General features: G+C 36.8%; 1 long non-coding RNA gene across 2 annotated transcripts in view; it reads right to left on the minus strand.

Moving 5' to 3' along the window:
- LOC137635301 (uncharacterized) overlaps positions 1–16237 on the minus strand; it is a 21878-nt gene extending 5641 nt beyond the window's left edge. Inside the window, exons 1-4 of one of the 2 annotated variants that reach the window (XR_011042635.1) lie at positions 16061–16237; positions 10072–10171; positions 6088–6229; positions 1892–1932 (exon numbers count right to left, since the gene is read on the minus strand). This is a non-coding gene — a long non-coding RNA (uncharacterized lncRNA). Of the gene's footprint in view, positions 1–1884; positions 1933–6087; positions 6230–10071; positions 10172–16060 lie in introns of those variants that run through there. The other variant, XR_011042634.1, reaches the window with a different exon arrangement.
- Positions 16238–18532: the final 2295 nt, after the last annotated feature.

Here is an 18532-nt window from a genome sequence, read left to right on the forward strand (position 1 = left end):
TATTGTTATTATTATCATTATTGTTATTACTAGCTAAGCTACAACCCTAGTATGAAAAGCAGGATGCTATAAGCCCAGAGGCTCCAACAGGGAAAATAGCCCAGCGAGGAAAAGAAAATAGGAAAATACAATAGTCTAAGAAGAGTAACAACATAAAAATAAATATCTCCTATATAAACTATAAAAACTTTAACAAAACAGGAGTTAGAGAAATAAGATAGAAAAGTGTGCTCGAGTGTACCCTCAAGCAAGAGAACTCTAACCCAAGACAGTGGAAGACCATGGTACAGAGGCTATGGCACTACCCAAGACTAGAGAACAATGGTTAGATTTTGGAGTATCCTTCTCCTAGAAGAGCTGCTTACCATAATATCAAGATATCAACCACAAACTCAAACATCAGTTTGAAGGTTTCAATGCCGATCATGAATGGCAGGGGCAAGGGACACTGACATTACCGTATCGTGCAGGACAATGCCCTAAAGATTGATCATATATGCATATGATCAAAGCCCAATCTCCACTCATGCTAGGACCAAGGAATGCCAGGCAATGACCGCTGATGACCCAGCAGATACTTATAGGCTCCCTCAAACACCCCATCCTTGGCTCACTAGGACGGTGAGGTTGCAGCAACCAAAGGAACTAACGAGTTTTAGCTGGACTTGAACCCCAGTCTGGCATTAACCAGTCAGTGATGTTATCACATAGGCCACCATAACCCTCACATGGACGAAAAGGTTGAGATAAATGTGTAAAGTTCACAACAAAACAAGACATACGCAATTATATGAGAGAGAGAGAGAGAGAGAGAGAGAGAGAGAGAGAGAGAGAGAGAGAGAGAGAGAGAGAGAGAGAGAAAGAGAGAGAGAGAGACCACCCACCCATTCTACCCGACACCCTTTCGCCCTAAGGCAGTTGACAAATCTAGTTCAAATCATTTAATTAAAGAGACACTAATGAAATAGCTAGCATATCTACAAACCACAAGAGTGCATATCACAGAATATAATTTCATCAACATTACCTATTTACCTATTTCACAAAACTGCGACCAAAGAAATGGTTGGTAAAATGACATCACTAACGTTTAAATCATAAAATCCAGTTGAATGGTTAATATATATATATATACATATATATATATATATATATATATATATATATATATATATATATATATATATATATATATATATATATATATATATATATATATATATATATATATATATATATAAGAACCCACTGTCATTCCTATCATCATCAGCAAACAGGACGAAGTAAAACCCTACATTCACAAAACGTTAAAACTGCGTATAACATTGAACCTTGCATACATACTGTATATAATTCATACACAAACATACACATAGTATGCTTTCTCTTTATACACGTAAATGCAGCCTTTCACCTTACATTCCCAGCCTCAATATGCCAACTATAACCCCAGAATTAAGCAACTATAAACGATATAACACTTTTATTCGGTTTAGTACCATAGCCTCTGTACCACTGCTTGGTATGGTGGACTAAGAATCAAAACCCAGAAATTTTTTAACTTCAGTAAAATGTTCAGTAAAAAAAAAAGGCAGAATTAATGTGAATGAAAACGAATAATTAAAAAAAATATCACCAAATTGCATATATATATATATATATATATATATATATATATATATATATATATATATATATATATATATAGAGAGAGAGAGAGAGAGAGAGAGAGAGAGAGAGAGAGAGAGAGAGAGAGAGAGAGAGAGAGTGTGTGTGAGAGGGAGTATGAGTCAAAAAACAAGGTTTAAAGGATACTTGTGAGTGGCAATAGAGTGTGTGTGAGAGGGAGTATATATATTATAGCAGACTAAAATTTTCTTACTGTACTCACCAATGTCACAGGGACTTCAAGCAGCACAGGCCCGCTGGGTTCTGTAAAGGAAACAAGAAATACAGTTATTGCCGACCACAATAAAACAATCAGTTCTCTTCCAATGTTTTCAGAGTGATTTTATATCCATCAATATTGACATTTAGATAACCTAACCAAACTCATCATGATGCTATAAGCCCCAGGGCCCCACCAGGGAAAGTAGCCCATTAAGGAAAGAAAATGAGGAAATAAATAAACCAACTCGTAAGAGAATATAGTCCCATTTCTTGGTTTCATCCATTAGACTTCTCATAAAATATTGAAATTAATAAAATCATATTCTTTTATATAAGTTAACCTGGGAGTTAAACAGTTCAAAACACTAACAAATCTCAGCTAAAATGGTTAAATTCAATTACTTAATCATCCTATAGTATCATTTAGTCTCTTGTGAAACGAAATAATAAATTTATTTTGATTTGGGCTGAGGTATGAAAGGAACAATGTATAAGAATACAGGTTAAATCTATATACCACAGAGGAAAATATTTTTTTGTCTGGGAGAGTCAAAAGATATTTGAAGTGAGGTACATTTTCTAGATTGAATTATTGAGTTCTGGGTATCTGAAAAGCTACAATGGAGACCCAGGATTTCATTGAAGAAAATACTTAATAGTTCGGAAACTCTGGTTGTGATGATTTGCCAACTTGGTCCCACACTAAAATAATTCGAATTGGGAGAAAATTTAGGCTATTTATATGATCAATTGTGTACATGGTGCTCCGGTAATGGCTTATTATTAAAGTTGGGAATTGGTGAGATTGACGATTCTTACTACGTAACAGGAAGGAACTCTGGAATCTTCAGAAGAGCCAACAACCATTGGGAATGAAGACTCTAGAAAATGTGAGTGTACTATTATTTTGAAGTGTTATTATATCTATATTACTGTATAGTAGATGTAGGATGTTTTTGGGAGCTGATCCTAAGATAGATTCCTCTAGAACTCCCACTTAATCTTCACTTTATTGGCATTGCCAGTGTCACTATCAAGACAACAACTGACATCATGGAGTGCATTGTCCAGATTCATTACTGACCAATGGGACCAGAGAACTAGCAGCACATTCTTTCCCCCTCTTATAGTTTCCTTCTGGCTTTGGTGGTAGTCACCAGTTCCAATATTTTTTTTTTAAGGGCATTTCTGTCTATAGGTAATTTGTAGGAGTGCACAGCTTACGCAGCAAAGGTCATGCATACATATACCAAGGCACTTCCCCCAATTTTGGAGGTAGCCGACATCAAACAAATGAAACAAAAAGGGGGACGTCTCCTCTCTCTGTTCCTCCCAGCCTGACAAGGGATTTAACCGAGTTCGGATGGTACTGCTAGGGTGCCACAGCCCACCCTCCGACGTTATCCACCACAGATGAAGCTTCATAATGCTGAATCCCCTACTGCTGCTACCTCCACGGTCATCCAAGGCACCGGAGGAAGCAGCAGGGCCTACCGGAACTGCGTCACGCGATTGTGACACAGTTCCGGTAGGCCCTGCTGCTTCCTCCGGTGCCTTGGAAGACCCTGGAAGGGGGAGGTGACAAGTGATAATGACACTCCTCCTTTAGACAATTCATATCATCAGTCTACTTTTGGTTGATGAGCTTAATAAGCTCTTGACGTCATTGGCTCCCTTGAGAATTCCAGTGAATCCTTTTTTAAACCCTTTTACGCCCGGGCTATTTGGAAATTTCCAACCCTCAACCCCCAAGAGGTTATTTTTTCCCATCACATTTTGCAGTACTATACTTTTTTTAAATTGCCCTAACAGGCTTAATTTTCGTCATAGAGAGGTCAGGTTGGTCTCATTCTCTTGGAAAATGCCTGAATTTTCTCAAAAAAAAAATTATCAAAAATATGAAAAAAAAAAATTTATAGCATTGTTTTTTCAAGGACGTACCGGTACGTCCATGGGGGTAAAGGGATGGCTTTTGTGAAACGTACCAGTACGTCCTTTGGGGGTAAAAGGGTTATAAGAGGTAATTCTGGTCATGTCCGATAAGCTGCTAGACCTAACCTAGCTCCATTCCTAAGTTGAGCCTAGTGTTAATAGTGTTTCAGTTAGGGTTCTGAAAGTTTGCTGAGCAGTGCAGACTCCAAAGCCTCTCCAAGACCCTCAAATTCTTTAATCACTTTAGGCCCTTTTGCTACTAAACCCTTGCAGGCTATAATCCTGGTCGCTCTATAAGAAAGAAATAAAATGTTGAACGAAAAGCCGAGAGAAATAGAAGAAAAATGGTCAAAAATGAGAGCAGAAATTGTCGAAGAGGTGCTGAGAAAGGTGAAGAATGAAATAATGGACGAGGTCGTAAGTACAATTAATATCAGGTTTAGCCAGAATGAATTTGAAGAGATGTAGGGCAAAATCAGGTAGAATTAGTTAAATCAAAAGTATTGCAGGAACTAGAAGAAGAGGAGGAAAAAAAAAAGGAGTGTGTGCAATTTAGTGCTGTATAATGTACCAGCTGAGCTCGGCTGAGTCCCTGGTTAGGCTGGAGGAATGTAGAGAGTAGAGGTCCCCTTTTTGTTTTGTTTCATTGTTGATGTCGGCTACCCCACAAAATTGGGGGCAGTGCCTTTGGTATATGTATAATGTACCAGAAAGTGAGAGGGAGGAAGCAGAGGAAAGGAAAACAGAGGATACTAATTGGTGTCAGGATATTTTCAGAAATAGTTTAGAGCTCGAGCAGATAGAGATGGAACAGGTAATAAGGCTAGGGAAGCGAAATGAGGGGGGGAGGGGACGACCTAGGCCAGTGCTTATTAAATTTAAGAATGAAGAAATCAAGTGGAAAATCCTAAAAAGTGCTAAGAAACTAAAACATGAACAAGATCCTTTGAAAAAAAGAGTAGGTATAACAAAGGACATGACGAAAAAGGAAAGAGAGGCTATGTCAAAACTTAGGGAAGAGCTCAAAGAAAAACAAAATAATGGAGAGAATGGCTGGATGATAAAAGACGGGAAACTCCTCAGAGAACAGGGGGCCAGAGAAAGGAGGTAGAGATAGGACCACAAGAAATGCAAAAGGGGAACAGAAAAAGGAATGAATACGGATCACGCGACAGACCAACGGAAGAGAATAAGAGAATTAGTTTCAAAATGATAAATACACAAGGGTTAACAAAGCAAAAATACATGGAAATGGAGAGTTTCCTAAACGATAGCTAACTGAAACACAACAAAAAATAGATAAGATTAATATAAGTGATGGTACAATTAAGAAGGAGAGTATGAGGGACTTTAAAGATAAAAAAGGAGGGGGGTTAATGGTGATATACAAAGACGACAAGGATATAGAAATGGAAAAAGTTCATTCGAAGAACTTAAGATATATTGGAAGTAAAAGGGAATATCCTTAAAAAGAAAGTGAGACTTATTGTAGCATATATGGATTGTGGCGGGGATAGGGAAGGTAAAGAGAGAAACGTAGTGATACGAGCAGAGCTAGAGAAAAAAATAGAGGAAGTTGAGGAAGATGAAGCACTAATTATAATGGGAGATTTTAATGGTTATCTAGGCTTCTTGGGATACCAAGAGGAGAATGAAAACGGAAAGAAAATACGTACCAGTACAAAGGATGTACTGGTACGTTTCACAAAACCCATCCCTTTACCCCCACGGACGTACCGGTACGTCCTTGAAAAAAAAATGCTATAAAATTTTATTTATTCATATTTTTGATATTTTGAAAAAATTCAGGCATTTTCCAAGAGAATGAGACCAACCTGACCTCTCTATGACAAAAATTAAGGCTGTTAGAGCAATTTGAAAAAAATATACTGCAAAATGAGCTTGGAAAAAAATAACCCCTGCGGGTTAAAGGTTGGAAAGTTCCAAATATCCTGGGGGTAAAAGGGTTAACTGCTAGTGTATCTGATTACTTTACAAGAGGCATGTGTCTACTGCAAGGAAAGAAAATAGGATTTTTTTCTTTATTATTTTAGAGGTATATGTCAATAAACCAAGTTGCTGGAGAATAAGTAATATAACCACTAGAGGAGGTTCAGATATATAAAACTATTCACCTTCGTAAAACCTATAACTCAAAATTGATATTCCAATGATAAGCATAACCACATACCAAAGTTAATTCGCATAAATAGTCAAAGAAAAGCAGAAATTTTCCAACCATAATAATACTAATAACATACTTACCCTCTTTGAGGGTTTCCTTTAGTTACAGAAAGGGACACAGCCAAGACTTTGAAGATATTGGGTGCCACTTATCTCCACACCGTAATGTGACGCTTACGCTGACAGCACCTTTCATGGAGCTACCAGAGTCATGCCTTGATCGCTGCAAGAAAAAAAATAGATTCATACCTATTCATATATTAAAGAAATGTTATTAAACCAAGAATTTAGGTTATACTCGATACATTTCAACACTAACCTTTCATGCGTAATGTTATCGATATTATGAAATATGTTCATATTCACATTTTTATAAAGCAATCCAAGAAGGAATTTAAATGATCTAACAAAATTAATCTGTGTGATAGAGATTAAATCTATACTGTAGCTTACAGTAAAAAACAAATCAGTAAGTAAAAAGGCTAACAATTCAAGGAGAAGAAACAGGCAATGGTTCAAAGGAAGACAGTAGCAATGGATCTCCATTAAAAACTTGATATAGAATATGAAAAAATAAATAAATAGAACATTATGACAAGCATTCCCAACAAGATACAGTACATTCTTCTTACATACATATACCAAGGCACTTCCCCCAATTTTGGAGGTAGCCGACATCAAACAAATGAAACAAAAAAGGGGACGTCTCCTCTCTCTGTTCCTCCCAGCCTGACAAGGGACTCAACCGAGTTCAGCTGGTACTGCTAGGGGTGCCACAGCCCACCCTCCCCCGTTATCCACCACAGATGAAGCTTCATAATGCTGAATTCCCTACTGCTGCTACCTCCAGGGTCTTCCAAGGCACCGGAGGAAGCAGCAGGGCCTACCGGAACTGCGTCACAATCGCTCACCATTCACTCATATTTCTAGCACTCTCTCCTGCCTCTTTCACATCTATCCTCCTATCACCCAGAGCTTCCTTCACTCCATCCATCCACCCAAACCTTGGCCTTCCTCTTGTACTTCTCCCATCAACTCTTGCATTCATCACCTTCTTTAGCATACAGCCATTTTCCATTCTTTCAAAATGGCCAAACCACATCAACACATTCATATCCACTCTTAGCTTCTTACATTTGCTTAATAATATTAGTTTAGTCGAAGCATATTTGGCTACCACCACAACAATCCATGTTATATAAAATGGAATTCTAATAATAATATTGATTATTCCAATAATCACCTGATGATTAGAGCGCTTCTCTTTCAAAGTTGGTTATTTACGGACAAATTCTTTGTTTTCTTCCTCACCTTATCCCTATATTAAGTGGCTGGTAATCTGATGCGTCCTCTCCAATGCCTTCTATCAAAGGCATCCTCTTCCCCCAAAACCTCTTCTCTCCACATCATCCTTCACCTTATCTCGCCATCTAATTCTATGCCACCCTCTTGATCCTTCTCCCCCTAACAGGTTCCTCCCATGCCCTCTGAACTCCCTCCCTACCATCCATCATCAACATGTCCCACACCACCAGTCGTGACACACTTATCTCTGTAATCTTTACTAACCTGCCATTTATCTTATTTCATCATTTTCCAACCTTTCAAGCAGTGATATTCCCATAATCCACCTTAGCAGTCTCATCTCTGTTCCCTCAAGCTTTACTTCCGCTTTTTTTCTTGAAGCCCAAGTTTCTTATCCATACATTTAACATGACATCTTCAAAAACACCGAAACACAAACCAATAAAAACAACACATCTGGATCTCGCTGGTGCTAGAAAGGAATGAGGGTAGAAGCGTGGGTAGTGGTAAGGGTGGCGGGAGGGTAGTCGTAGTAGCGGGCAGTAGTCGGATGTAGAACGGCACCTCGTAGTATCGGGGGATATTGAGGAAGGAGAGGACTAATTGATAAGGGACCTCTGGTAGTGGTTCTAACACGCCCCAGTTACTATACCGACACTCTTTTAGAGTGAGCGAGCTGGATTTATTCCTGGCATTCCATGCAACTTTTTCTCTGGTATATTTAGCAGTACTGATACCTTAGAAATGGTGCTTTAAGGAGCATTTCAGTGGGCGACACAGGACCCTCGCCCAGAAATAGATTTTTCCTTCGTCAAAATCCCTTAATTAGTGTGCTATAGGTCTTGACTTTTATCTTGATTGTTATTTTCTGATCACATACCACTCCTGCTACCTCCCTCCACTTTCCCCATGCTGCTTTTATCCTACTCTCAACTTCAGCCTCACATCCTCCTCCTGATTTATAGTAGATACCAAGTATCTAAATTGTTCAACCTGTTTTATAACTGCTCCATTACTTTCATGTATGGCTATTCTATCCCTACCTTCCTTACTGCTCACCAAGCAGGCATCTATCCAATTCCTGTTTGCTTTCCTTGTAATATGGGTAGGAGCCTTATTGTGATGTATCAAGTTAATCTCAATAATGAGTAAAATTGCCTTTACACCAGAAGAGAGTTCTATTAAGAAAAACCGAGGGGTAGGTGGCATTCAACTTGGTGTGGGAATTTTTGCAATTTCAGGATAGACGTTTGTGCTTGGCCAGCTTCGAGAGAGAGAAGCACTATGAAAATCAGGCAAGATTCATAAAAATGAGTTTTATAATAAACCTATTACATGTACTCACAATTAACCCTTTTAACCCCCAATGGACGCACTGGTACGTTTCACAAAACCCATCCCTTTACCCCCATGGACGTACCGGTACGTCCTTTGATAGGGTATTGAACTGTCTTCATCTTGGAAGAAGTCGAATGGAGATATCAATTCAATAGGTTAAGGTCAATGATGAGACGTCACCCCCGGATCACCTTGAAAATTACAAATATGAAACTGTGAAAATCGTGAGCCATCCAAAACTTCTCAACACTATGATCATCTTGCTCTACAGAGCTCACAGTTTATCAAGAGTCCTGGCTGTATGAGCTGCAACTGCCATAAAAAGGAATTCTGTATCCTTTTAGGATGACCAGAGTAGCCTTGGGTTCCACTCCCAACTGATGCCACACCTTCCAGAATTCATTTGACAAGTTTCTACCAAAGAAACGAGAGAATCTGCGAGCGAGCAACAAATTGACTTTCTCCATCCTCTCAAGAGAATTTCATTAATAGAATAGCAGCTTATTTCAGCTCAAAAGTGTGGCTGCTGTCTTTTTTAAGGCAAGGATGCATATGATAACATCCGAGTCCTTTATATAGTTCCCTACTTTTGAAGAAAAAAAGAATAAAGTTGGTTGCTGTTGGATTCTCTAGTTCAAGTGACCTAATTTTTAGTATCATTACTTATAAACTGGCAAGAACTCCCATTTTTCATTACTGCTCTAGTGACTACAATATTGAGATTGTCTGCTACCTATCATCTTGAAATAAAATTGGTATTCATAAAATCTACCAGACTGAATAGGGAAAGCTTAAAAATCTTCTTTGGGACAATGCTGACAAAACCATACCCAAAAAATAGGAACCGAAGCCCGTCCTTGGAAAGACACCAATGTGTTGACCTTGTAGACATTTTAAAAACTACTTTTACTGGTATGAATGTGTTGAGGTGGTTTGGCCATGTTGAGAGAATGGAAAATGGCTGTCTGCTAAAGAAGGTGATGAATGCAAGAGTTGATGGGAGAAGTACGAGAGGAAGGCCAAGGTTTGGGTGGATGGATGGAGTGAAGGAAGCTCTGGGTGATAGGAGGATATATGTGAGCGAGGCAAGAGAGCGTGCTAGAAATAGGAATGAATGGCGAGCGATTGTGACGCAGTTCCGGTAGGCCCTGCTGCTGCCTCCGATGCCTTAGATGACCGCGGAGGTAGCAGCAGTAGGGGATTCAGCATTATGAAGCTTCATCTGTGGTGGATAATGTGGGAGGGTGGGCTGTGACACCCTAGCAGTACCAGCTGAACTCTGTTGAGTCCCTTGTTAGGCTGGGAGGAACGTAGAGTAGAGGTCCCCTTTTTGTTTTGTTTCTTTGTTGATGTCGGCTACCCCCCAAAATTGGGGGAAGTGCCTTGGTATATGTATGTATGTATGAATAATAGTATACTCACATTTTCTAGAGTCTTGATCCTCATGGTTATTGGCTTCTCTGAAGACATTTCATCATTTGGTAAGCTGTGGTCACGTACAGCTGCTACCTGCCACCTCCAGCTAAAATTAATTCTTCATAATCAAAATCTTATACACATTAATTTGCTTCCAGTAATAAAAAAGTAATATCTATAGTTCCTTAACCAGAGGATTTCTTTCAAAAACATTTATTTGTTACTGTAAAACAATAACTTGAAATTATTGAAAGTTTGGAACACTTTACTATGGCTTATGATGAGATAAAATGATAAATCTCATTCACCAGGGAAATATATTAATTTCTAAAAAATATTAATATACAACAAGTCTATTTGAGTAACCTCTTTATAAAAGAGAAAGTCGTAAAAATCTACATGTGAGAACACCAATAATAAAAAAACACTATTCAAGAAAAAATAAAATATGACAAAGTAAATATGATTTATCTTCAATGAAATTTGACACCAATAATGTGTGCGTGTTATTCATTAACCCTTTTACCCGCAAAAGGACGTACTGGTACGTTCCACAAAACCCATCCCTTTACCCCCATGGACGTACCGGTACGTCCTTGCAAAAAAAAAAAAGCTATAAACATTTTTTTTTTCCTATTTTCGATAATTTTTTGAAAAAATTCAGGCATTTTCCAAGAGAATGAGACCAACCTGACCTCTTTATGACAAAAATTAAGGCTGTTAGAGCAATTTAAAGAAAATATACTGCAAAATGTGCTGGAAAAAAAATAACCCCTGGGGGTTAAGAGTTGGAAATTTCCAAATACCCTGGGGGTAAAAGGGTTAAAAGATATAAAGTGATATAAAACAAAGGTTGAAGTCGCCGAACAACGCGGCGGAGCTGTAGTGAAACGAAAAAGTGAAGTGATTAGAAAATCCCCCTAAGCAAGAAAAAACCAGTAAAAAAAGAATAGTGAGTTCGCAACAAAGTAAGGATATATGCAGTGACTGCAGAAATAAAAATAAAGTTAAAAAAAACGAAGAGGGACTGATATGTGACGAATGCGATAAGTGGTACCACGCCATGTGCCAAAAAATATCCAGAGCTACATATAGGGCTCTTAAGAGAGCACGAAGAACTAATGTGGATGTGTAACAATTGCAAACAAGAATTAAAGTGCAGTAAAAATAAAATGAAAGATCTAGAAGAAAGAAATAAAATGTTGAACGAAAAGCTGAGAGAAATAGAAGAAAAATGGTCAAAAATGAGAGCAGAAATTGTCGAAGAGGTGCTGAGGAAGGTGAAGAATGAAATAATGGACGAGGTCGTAAGTACAATAAATAACAGGTTTAGCCAGAATGAATTTGGAGATGTAGAGCACAATCAGGTAGAAGTAGTTGAATCAAAAGTATTGCAGGAACTAGAAGAAGAGGAGGAAAAAAGAAGGAGTGTGTGCAATTTAGTGCTGTATAATGTACCAGCTGAGCTCGGCTGAGTCCCTGGTTAGGCTGGAGGAATGTAGAGAGTAGAGGTCCCCTTTTTGTTTTGTTTCATTGTTGATGTCGGCTACCCCACAAAATTGGGGGCAGTGCCTTTGGTATATATATAATGTACCAGAAAGTAAAAGGGAAGAAGCAGAGGAAAGAAAAAGAGGATACTAATTGGTGTAAGGATATTTTCAGAAATAGTTTAGAGCTAGAGCAGATAGAGATGGAACAGGTAATAAGGCTAGGGAAGCGAAATGAGGGCGGGATGGGACGACCTAAGCCAGTGCTCATTAAATTTAAGAATGAAGAAATGAAGTGGAAAATCCTAAAAAGTGCTAAGAAACTAAAACATGAACAAGATCCTTTGAAAAAAAGAATAGGTATAACAGAGGACATGACGAAAAAGGAAAGAGAGGCTATGTCAAAACTTAGGGAAGAGCTCAAAGAAAAACAAAATAATGGAGAGAATGGCTGGATGATAAAAAACGGGAAACTCCTCAGAGAACAGGGGGCCAGAGAAAGGAGGTAGAGACAGGACCACAAGAAATGCATAAGGGGAACAGAAAAAGGAATGAATACGGATCACGCGACAGACCATCGGAAAAGAATAAGAGAATTAGTTTCAAAATGATAAATATACAAGGCTTAACAAAGCCAAAATACATGGAAATGGAGTCTCCTAAACGATAGCTTTGATATCAACATAGTAGTGCTAACTGAAACACAACAAAAAATAGATAAGATTAATATAAGTGATGGTACAATTAAGAAGGAGAGTATGAGGGACTTTTAAAGATAAAAAAGGAGGGGTGTTAATGGCGATATATAAAGACGACAAGGATATCGAAATGGAAAAAGTTAATTCGAAGAACTTAGGTATATTGGATGTAAAATGGAATATCCTTTAAAAGAAAGTGAGACTTATTGTAGTATATATGGATTGTGGCAGGGATAGGGAAGGTAAAGAGAGAAACGCAGTGATACGAGCAGAGCTAGAGAAAAAAATAGAGGAAGTAGAGGAAGATGAAGCACTAATTATAATGGGAGATTTTAATGGTCATCTTGGCTTCTTGGGATACCAAGAGGAGAATGAAAACGGAAAGAAAATACTCGAGGTAATAAACAATAAAAACCTTATATTATTAAATGTAGATGAGAAATGCAAAGGAACATATACATGGGAGAGAGGTGATCAAAGAAGTGCCATAGACTTGGTGTTGGTTAATAAAGAAATGTATGAATACTTCAATGAGATGAACATAGATGAAGAAAAAGATAAAGTAGATATATCTGACCATAATCTGATTGAGGTAGAGGTCAGCGTAAAAGCGACGATAGAAAACTACAAAAAAGGATTTTGGAAAGAAAGTATGTATTACAAAACAGACGAAGAAAGTCTTAGGGAATACAGGGAAGAATTAAAAAATAATCTAGAGAACAGAGAAATCACAAGGATGGATGAATTTGATGAAGTTGTAGAAGAGTCAGCAAAAAGAAAGCTACGAGCAAAGTACAGACGGAGAATAACTGGAGAAGAGAAAGCAAAGGTAGAACCAGAGTGGATGACAAATAAAATCAAGAGAGGAAATAAAAGAGAAAAAAACTTAAGAGAAAAGCGATACCTGAGAGGAGAAAAAAGGGAAAAAGCGTTTCTGCTGTATAAACAACAAAAAGAGAAAACGCAGGTTATAATAAAGGAAGCAATGTGGGAAAATGAAAAGAAGGCTAATGGAGTAAGGAAGGATAGGAACAAGATATTCAAAAAAATTTGACAAACTAAAAGGGAAAAAGGAAAAGGAAGAAGAAATACAATTATATGACGAAAATGGAGAAAAACTATCCAAAGAAGTAGCAGAGGAACAAATAGATAGGTTCTGGGGGAAAATATTTATAAAATGCACGAAAAGAAAATGAAAGAGGTATGGAATAGTGAAGAAAGACAAAGTTATATAGAAAAATTAAAGGAAATAAAAAAAGAAGAAAACTCATTAGGACACTCATTCCCTATAGAAATAAGAGAGCACATGGATATGATATCACCAATAACAAGAAAGATAACACCAATGAATATTCCCAAGTTAACAGAGGAGAAAGTTAAGAAAATTTTAAGAAAAATGAAAAATAAAAAGGCAGCAGGTCCAGATGAACTGAAACCAGAATTATATAAAACTATAGCTAATGACAGCAAATGTTTGGAAATCATTACAAAGTGCCTTCAAAATGAAACGGAGGAGAAGAACAAGCCTGAAAAATGGATAAAGTCTAAAACGAAAATGATAAAAAAGGTAAAGAAACCCACAGTAAAAGATCTAAGACCAATTGCCCTTACAAATGCCTCATACAAAATATTTATGGCCTTCATGAAAGATGAAATAGAAGAACACCTTGAGAGAAATATGGAGATGAAAGAAACGCAAGCCGGGTTCACAAAAGGAGGAAGAGTAGAAGATAAAATATCTATTTAACAATACTGTGTAGAAGAAAGCTACAAAAGGAAGGAAAGTTTAATAGTAATTTCAATAGATTTCAAGAAAGCGTATGACTCAATAGAGAGGGAAAAAATAATAGAAATTATGAAATATAGAATACACCCAAATGTAATAGATACATTGGAAGAAATCTACGAAGGAGACAAAACCAAAATAAACATAGGATATGAATTAGATAAAGAATTTGAAGTAACGAGTGGGATAAAACAGGGATGTAAGGGGTCAACTACTCTATTTAAACTAATTACATATAAAATAATAAATGAATTAGAAAAAAAAGGCTTTGAAAACGAGATAAAGATTAGGGCATTGTTCTTTGCAGATGATGGTCTAATTGTAGCAAAAAAAATATAGTAGATGCAGAAGCAAACATAAAAATACTAGTAGAAATATGTAGAGAATGTGGGCTACAAATAAACAAAAATAAGTCATATAATCATATATAATATGAAAGAAAAACCTGAAGAAATAGAGGGTATTAAAGTAACAGATAGCATAAAATACTTAGGAATAGAGATAGAATGGAAAAGAACTATGTTTAAAAAAACAAAAGAAGAAAATGATGGAAAAGGCAGAAAAGCTACCTAACCTAACCTACTCAATTATTGCGAAAAGCTGCCACGAAATACTGATAGGAAAAACATATTGGAAAAATGTAGCCTTACCCGGAATATTGTATGGCACGGCAGTAATGAACATAACAGAAAGTGAAATAAAATGATTACAGCAGATTGAAAACGGAGTAGGAAGAAAAATTTTGGGAGCATCATCATATGCAGCCGTAGCAACACTACGGGGAGAGATAGGAATGTCCGAAATGAAAACTAGGATAGCAGGAGGAAGGCTAAGGTTTGTGAAAGGGATAGAAGAGGGGAGAAAAAATTTGCTGAAGACAATTCTGGAAGAAATGAAAGAAAATGAAAATAACAGGTGGATGAAAGAGACTAAGAAATGGATTAAAGATATGGAAATGAACGATAGAACCTTTAGGAGAATGGGAAGGGAAGAGCTCAAGGCCAAAATTAGAGAAGTAGATGGTAAAAAGTGGAGGGATGAGATAAAAGAGAAAAATAGTTTAGAAATATACGAACAAGAAAAAGGGCAAATAGGAGAAGAAATGTTTTATGACAACAAACCTAATTCTATTATTATGTATAGAGCTAGGGCCAACTGTTTGAAATTAAACGATAGGAAAAGACATGAAGCGGGAGGTAGGGTAGAATGCAAACTATGTGGGGCAGTTAATGAAGACCTCGCCCACTTCATTCTTGAGTGTCCAGACCTCAGCGACGAAAGAAGAAAAATAGTGGAATTGCAACAGCCGTATGAAGAAGAAAAGAAGATGATAATAGGAAACGTGCTGTTCAAGAAAGAAGGAATAGAGAAAAGGAAAGAATATATCTATCAAATGTGGAAAAAAAGAGAGAAGAAAATAAAAGAATTAGAATAGAGAAGAAAACCAAGGAGGTGCCGATGGAAAGGCGAATCCCTCTGCCCAAGAACAAGAGCAAGAGAGAGGCGAACGTCTACTCTCACCGAGCCAAAAGTAAAAAGTGACGAGACAACACAGGTGTGTACGCGCGCACATGTGTGAGTGGGGTACCTCCCCCCCCCTTAAATAGAAATAGGGTAGTTACATCTCAATGAAAGTCTTATGGCCCTATTAATACCAAAAGGGTTTGTATTTACTGTAGTGGCAGAACAAATATGATTTTGTAAAAAGTTTAAATTGGTAGCCAAGAGGAATGCTCAGCTTTACGTCAGTCAGCCTTGAAAATCTAGGTTACTTTGTTACCCAACTTTACGTCGGCTTCTATTACATAAACGAACGATTTAGTGCTATACTGTATTCCACAAGGCATCTTGTTAACATAGTGCCGGGTATTAAAAACCATGAAAGCTATAAAGCAAAGTAACATAACTGAGGCAGTAGGAAACCTGCAAAAACCTTTGGTGTTTTTCATTAACTTGTGGGACCCTGCCATGATACAGACCTTACATCGGTGACTCAAGTCCGTCATCACGAGGCAGAAACTTACCAATTTTATGACTGGATGGCGATCATAGGAGTAAGTAACGTCGTAGATGAGGAGTGTCCATCGTCATGGCCATGTTGCAGAGAAGCCTTTTTCTTCCAACAGGAGGTTTGACTGGCCCATTCGTGAAGTATCCCACAGTGCCTCCCTGATGAATGTCAAAACATAATTAAAATAATGCATAAATCAAAACTAACAGATGGAGTACAATTAACAATATATTGTAAATATAATACACTAGCAATTTACACAGGAAAAATATTTATTACTGAATGAAAAAGAGACCAAAAACAACAGATACACTATACTGTTTAATACTGAATAACCTTATCTAAGATGCAAGACTTTATTTCACTATTCATGGGACCATCTGTGTCTCCCCCCTTTGTGATAGACGAGAAAGAAAATGAAATCATATGTTCGTCTCTCCTGTAGAGTTATCAATGAGGGCCGGTCAATATAGAACTTCAAAAGTTCAAACTTGTAGAAAATATTTTTATGTTTAACAGGCTGACACAAGTCTTTTTATAGTTTTTATAAGAAATGTTTTGATATTACTGATTTTAAAATATTTTATTAATTGTTAATTATTTCTCATTTTGTTGATTTCATTTCCTTTCCTCACTGGGCTATTTTCACTGTTGGAGCCCTAGGACTTATAGCATCTTGCTTTTCCAACTAGAGTTGTAGCTTAGCTAATAATATGTCAAAATCTAATAAGACTTGGTGGATGACCGAGATGGTTTTACAATTATTTAATACGCAAATATTTTACCCTTCTTTATCTTTGGTTGTTTTACTCGATATCCAAAGAAGTAGCAGAGGAACAAATAGATAGGTTCTGGGGGGAAAACATTTATAAAATGCACGAAAAGAAAATGAAAGAGGTATGGAATAGTGAAGAAAGACAAAGTTATATAGAAAAATTAAAGGAAATAAAAAAAGAAGAAAACTCATTAGGACACTCATTCCCTATAGAAATAAGAGAGCACATGGATATGATATCACCAATAACAAGAAAGATAACCAATGAATATTCCCAAGTTAACAGAGGAAAAAGTTAAGAAAATGTTAAGAAAAATGAAAAATAAAAAGGCAGCAGGTCCAGATGAACTGACACCAGAATTATATAAAACTATAGCTAATGACAGCAAATGTTTGGAAATCATTACAAAGTGCCTTCAAAATGAAACGGAGGAGAAGAACAAGCCCGAAAAGTGGAAAAAGTCTAAAACGAAAATGATAAAAAAAGGTAAAGAAACCCACAGTAAAGGATCTAAGACCAATTGCCCTTACAAATGCCTCATACAAAATATTTATGGCCCTCATGAAAGATGAAATAGAGGAACACATTAACCCTTTTACCCCCAAAGGACGTACTGGTATGTTTCACAAAACCCATCCCTTTACCCCCATGGACATACTGGTACGTCCTTGCAAAAAATGCTATAAAAATTTGTTTTTCATATTTTTTTATAATTTTTTGAGAAAATTCAGGAATTTTCCAAGAGAATGAGACCAACCTGACCTCTCTATGACAAAAATTAAGGCTGTTAGAGCAATTAAAAAAAAAATATACTGCAAAATGTGCTAGGAAAAAAATAACCCCTTGGGGGTTAAGGGTTGGAAATTTCCAAATACCCCGGGGGTAAAAGGGTTAAGAGAAATATGGAGATGAAAGAAACGCAAGCCGGGTTCACAAAAGGAGTTAGAGTAGAAGATAACATTCATTTTACAATACTGCGTAGAAGAAAGCTACAAAAGGAAGGAAAGTTTAATAGTAATTTCAATAGATTTCAAGAAAGCATAAGACTCAATAAAGAGGGAAAAAATAATAGAAATTATGAAAGAATACAGAATACACCCAAATGTAATAGATACATTGGAAGAAATCTACGAAGGAGACAAAACCAAAATAAACATAGGATATGAATTAGATAAAGAATTTGAAGTAACGAGTGGGATAAAACAGGGATGTACGGGGTCAACTACTCTATTTAAACTGATTACATATAAAATAATGAATTAGAAAAAAAAGGAAAAGGCTTTGAAAACGAGATAATAAAGATTAGGGCATTGTTCTTTGCAGATGACGGTCTAATTGTAGCAAAAAAATATAGTAGATGCAGAAGCAAACATAAAAATACTAGTAGAAATATGTAGAGAATGTGGGCTAGAAATAAACAAAAATAAGAGTCATATAATCATATATAATATGGAAGAAAAACCTCAAGAAATAGAGGGTATTAAAGTAACAGATAGCATAAAATACTTAGGAATAGAGATAGAAGGGAAAAGAAATATGTTTAAAAAACAAAAGAAGAAAATGATGGAAAAGGCAGAAAAGCTACCTAACCTAACCTACTCAATTATAGCGAAAAGCTGCCACAAAATACTGATAGGAAAAACATATTGGAAAAATGTAGCCTTACCCGGAATATTGTATGGCACGGCAGTAATGAACATAACAGAAAG

This window comes from Palaemon carinicauda, unplaced genomic scaffold, assembly GCF_036898095.1.
Source record: "Palaemon carinicauda isolate YSFRI2023 unplaced genomic scaffold, ASM3689809v2 scaffold1115, whole genome shotgun sequence".
Classification (NCBI taxonomy): Eukaryota; Metazoa; Arthropoda; class Malacostraca; order Decapoda; family Palaemonidae; genus Palaemon; species Palaemon carinicauda.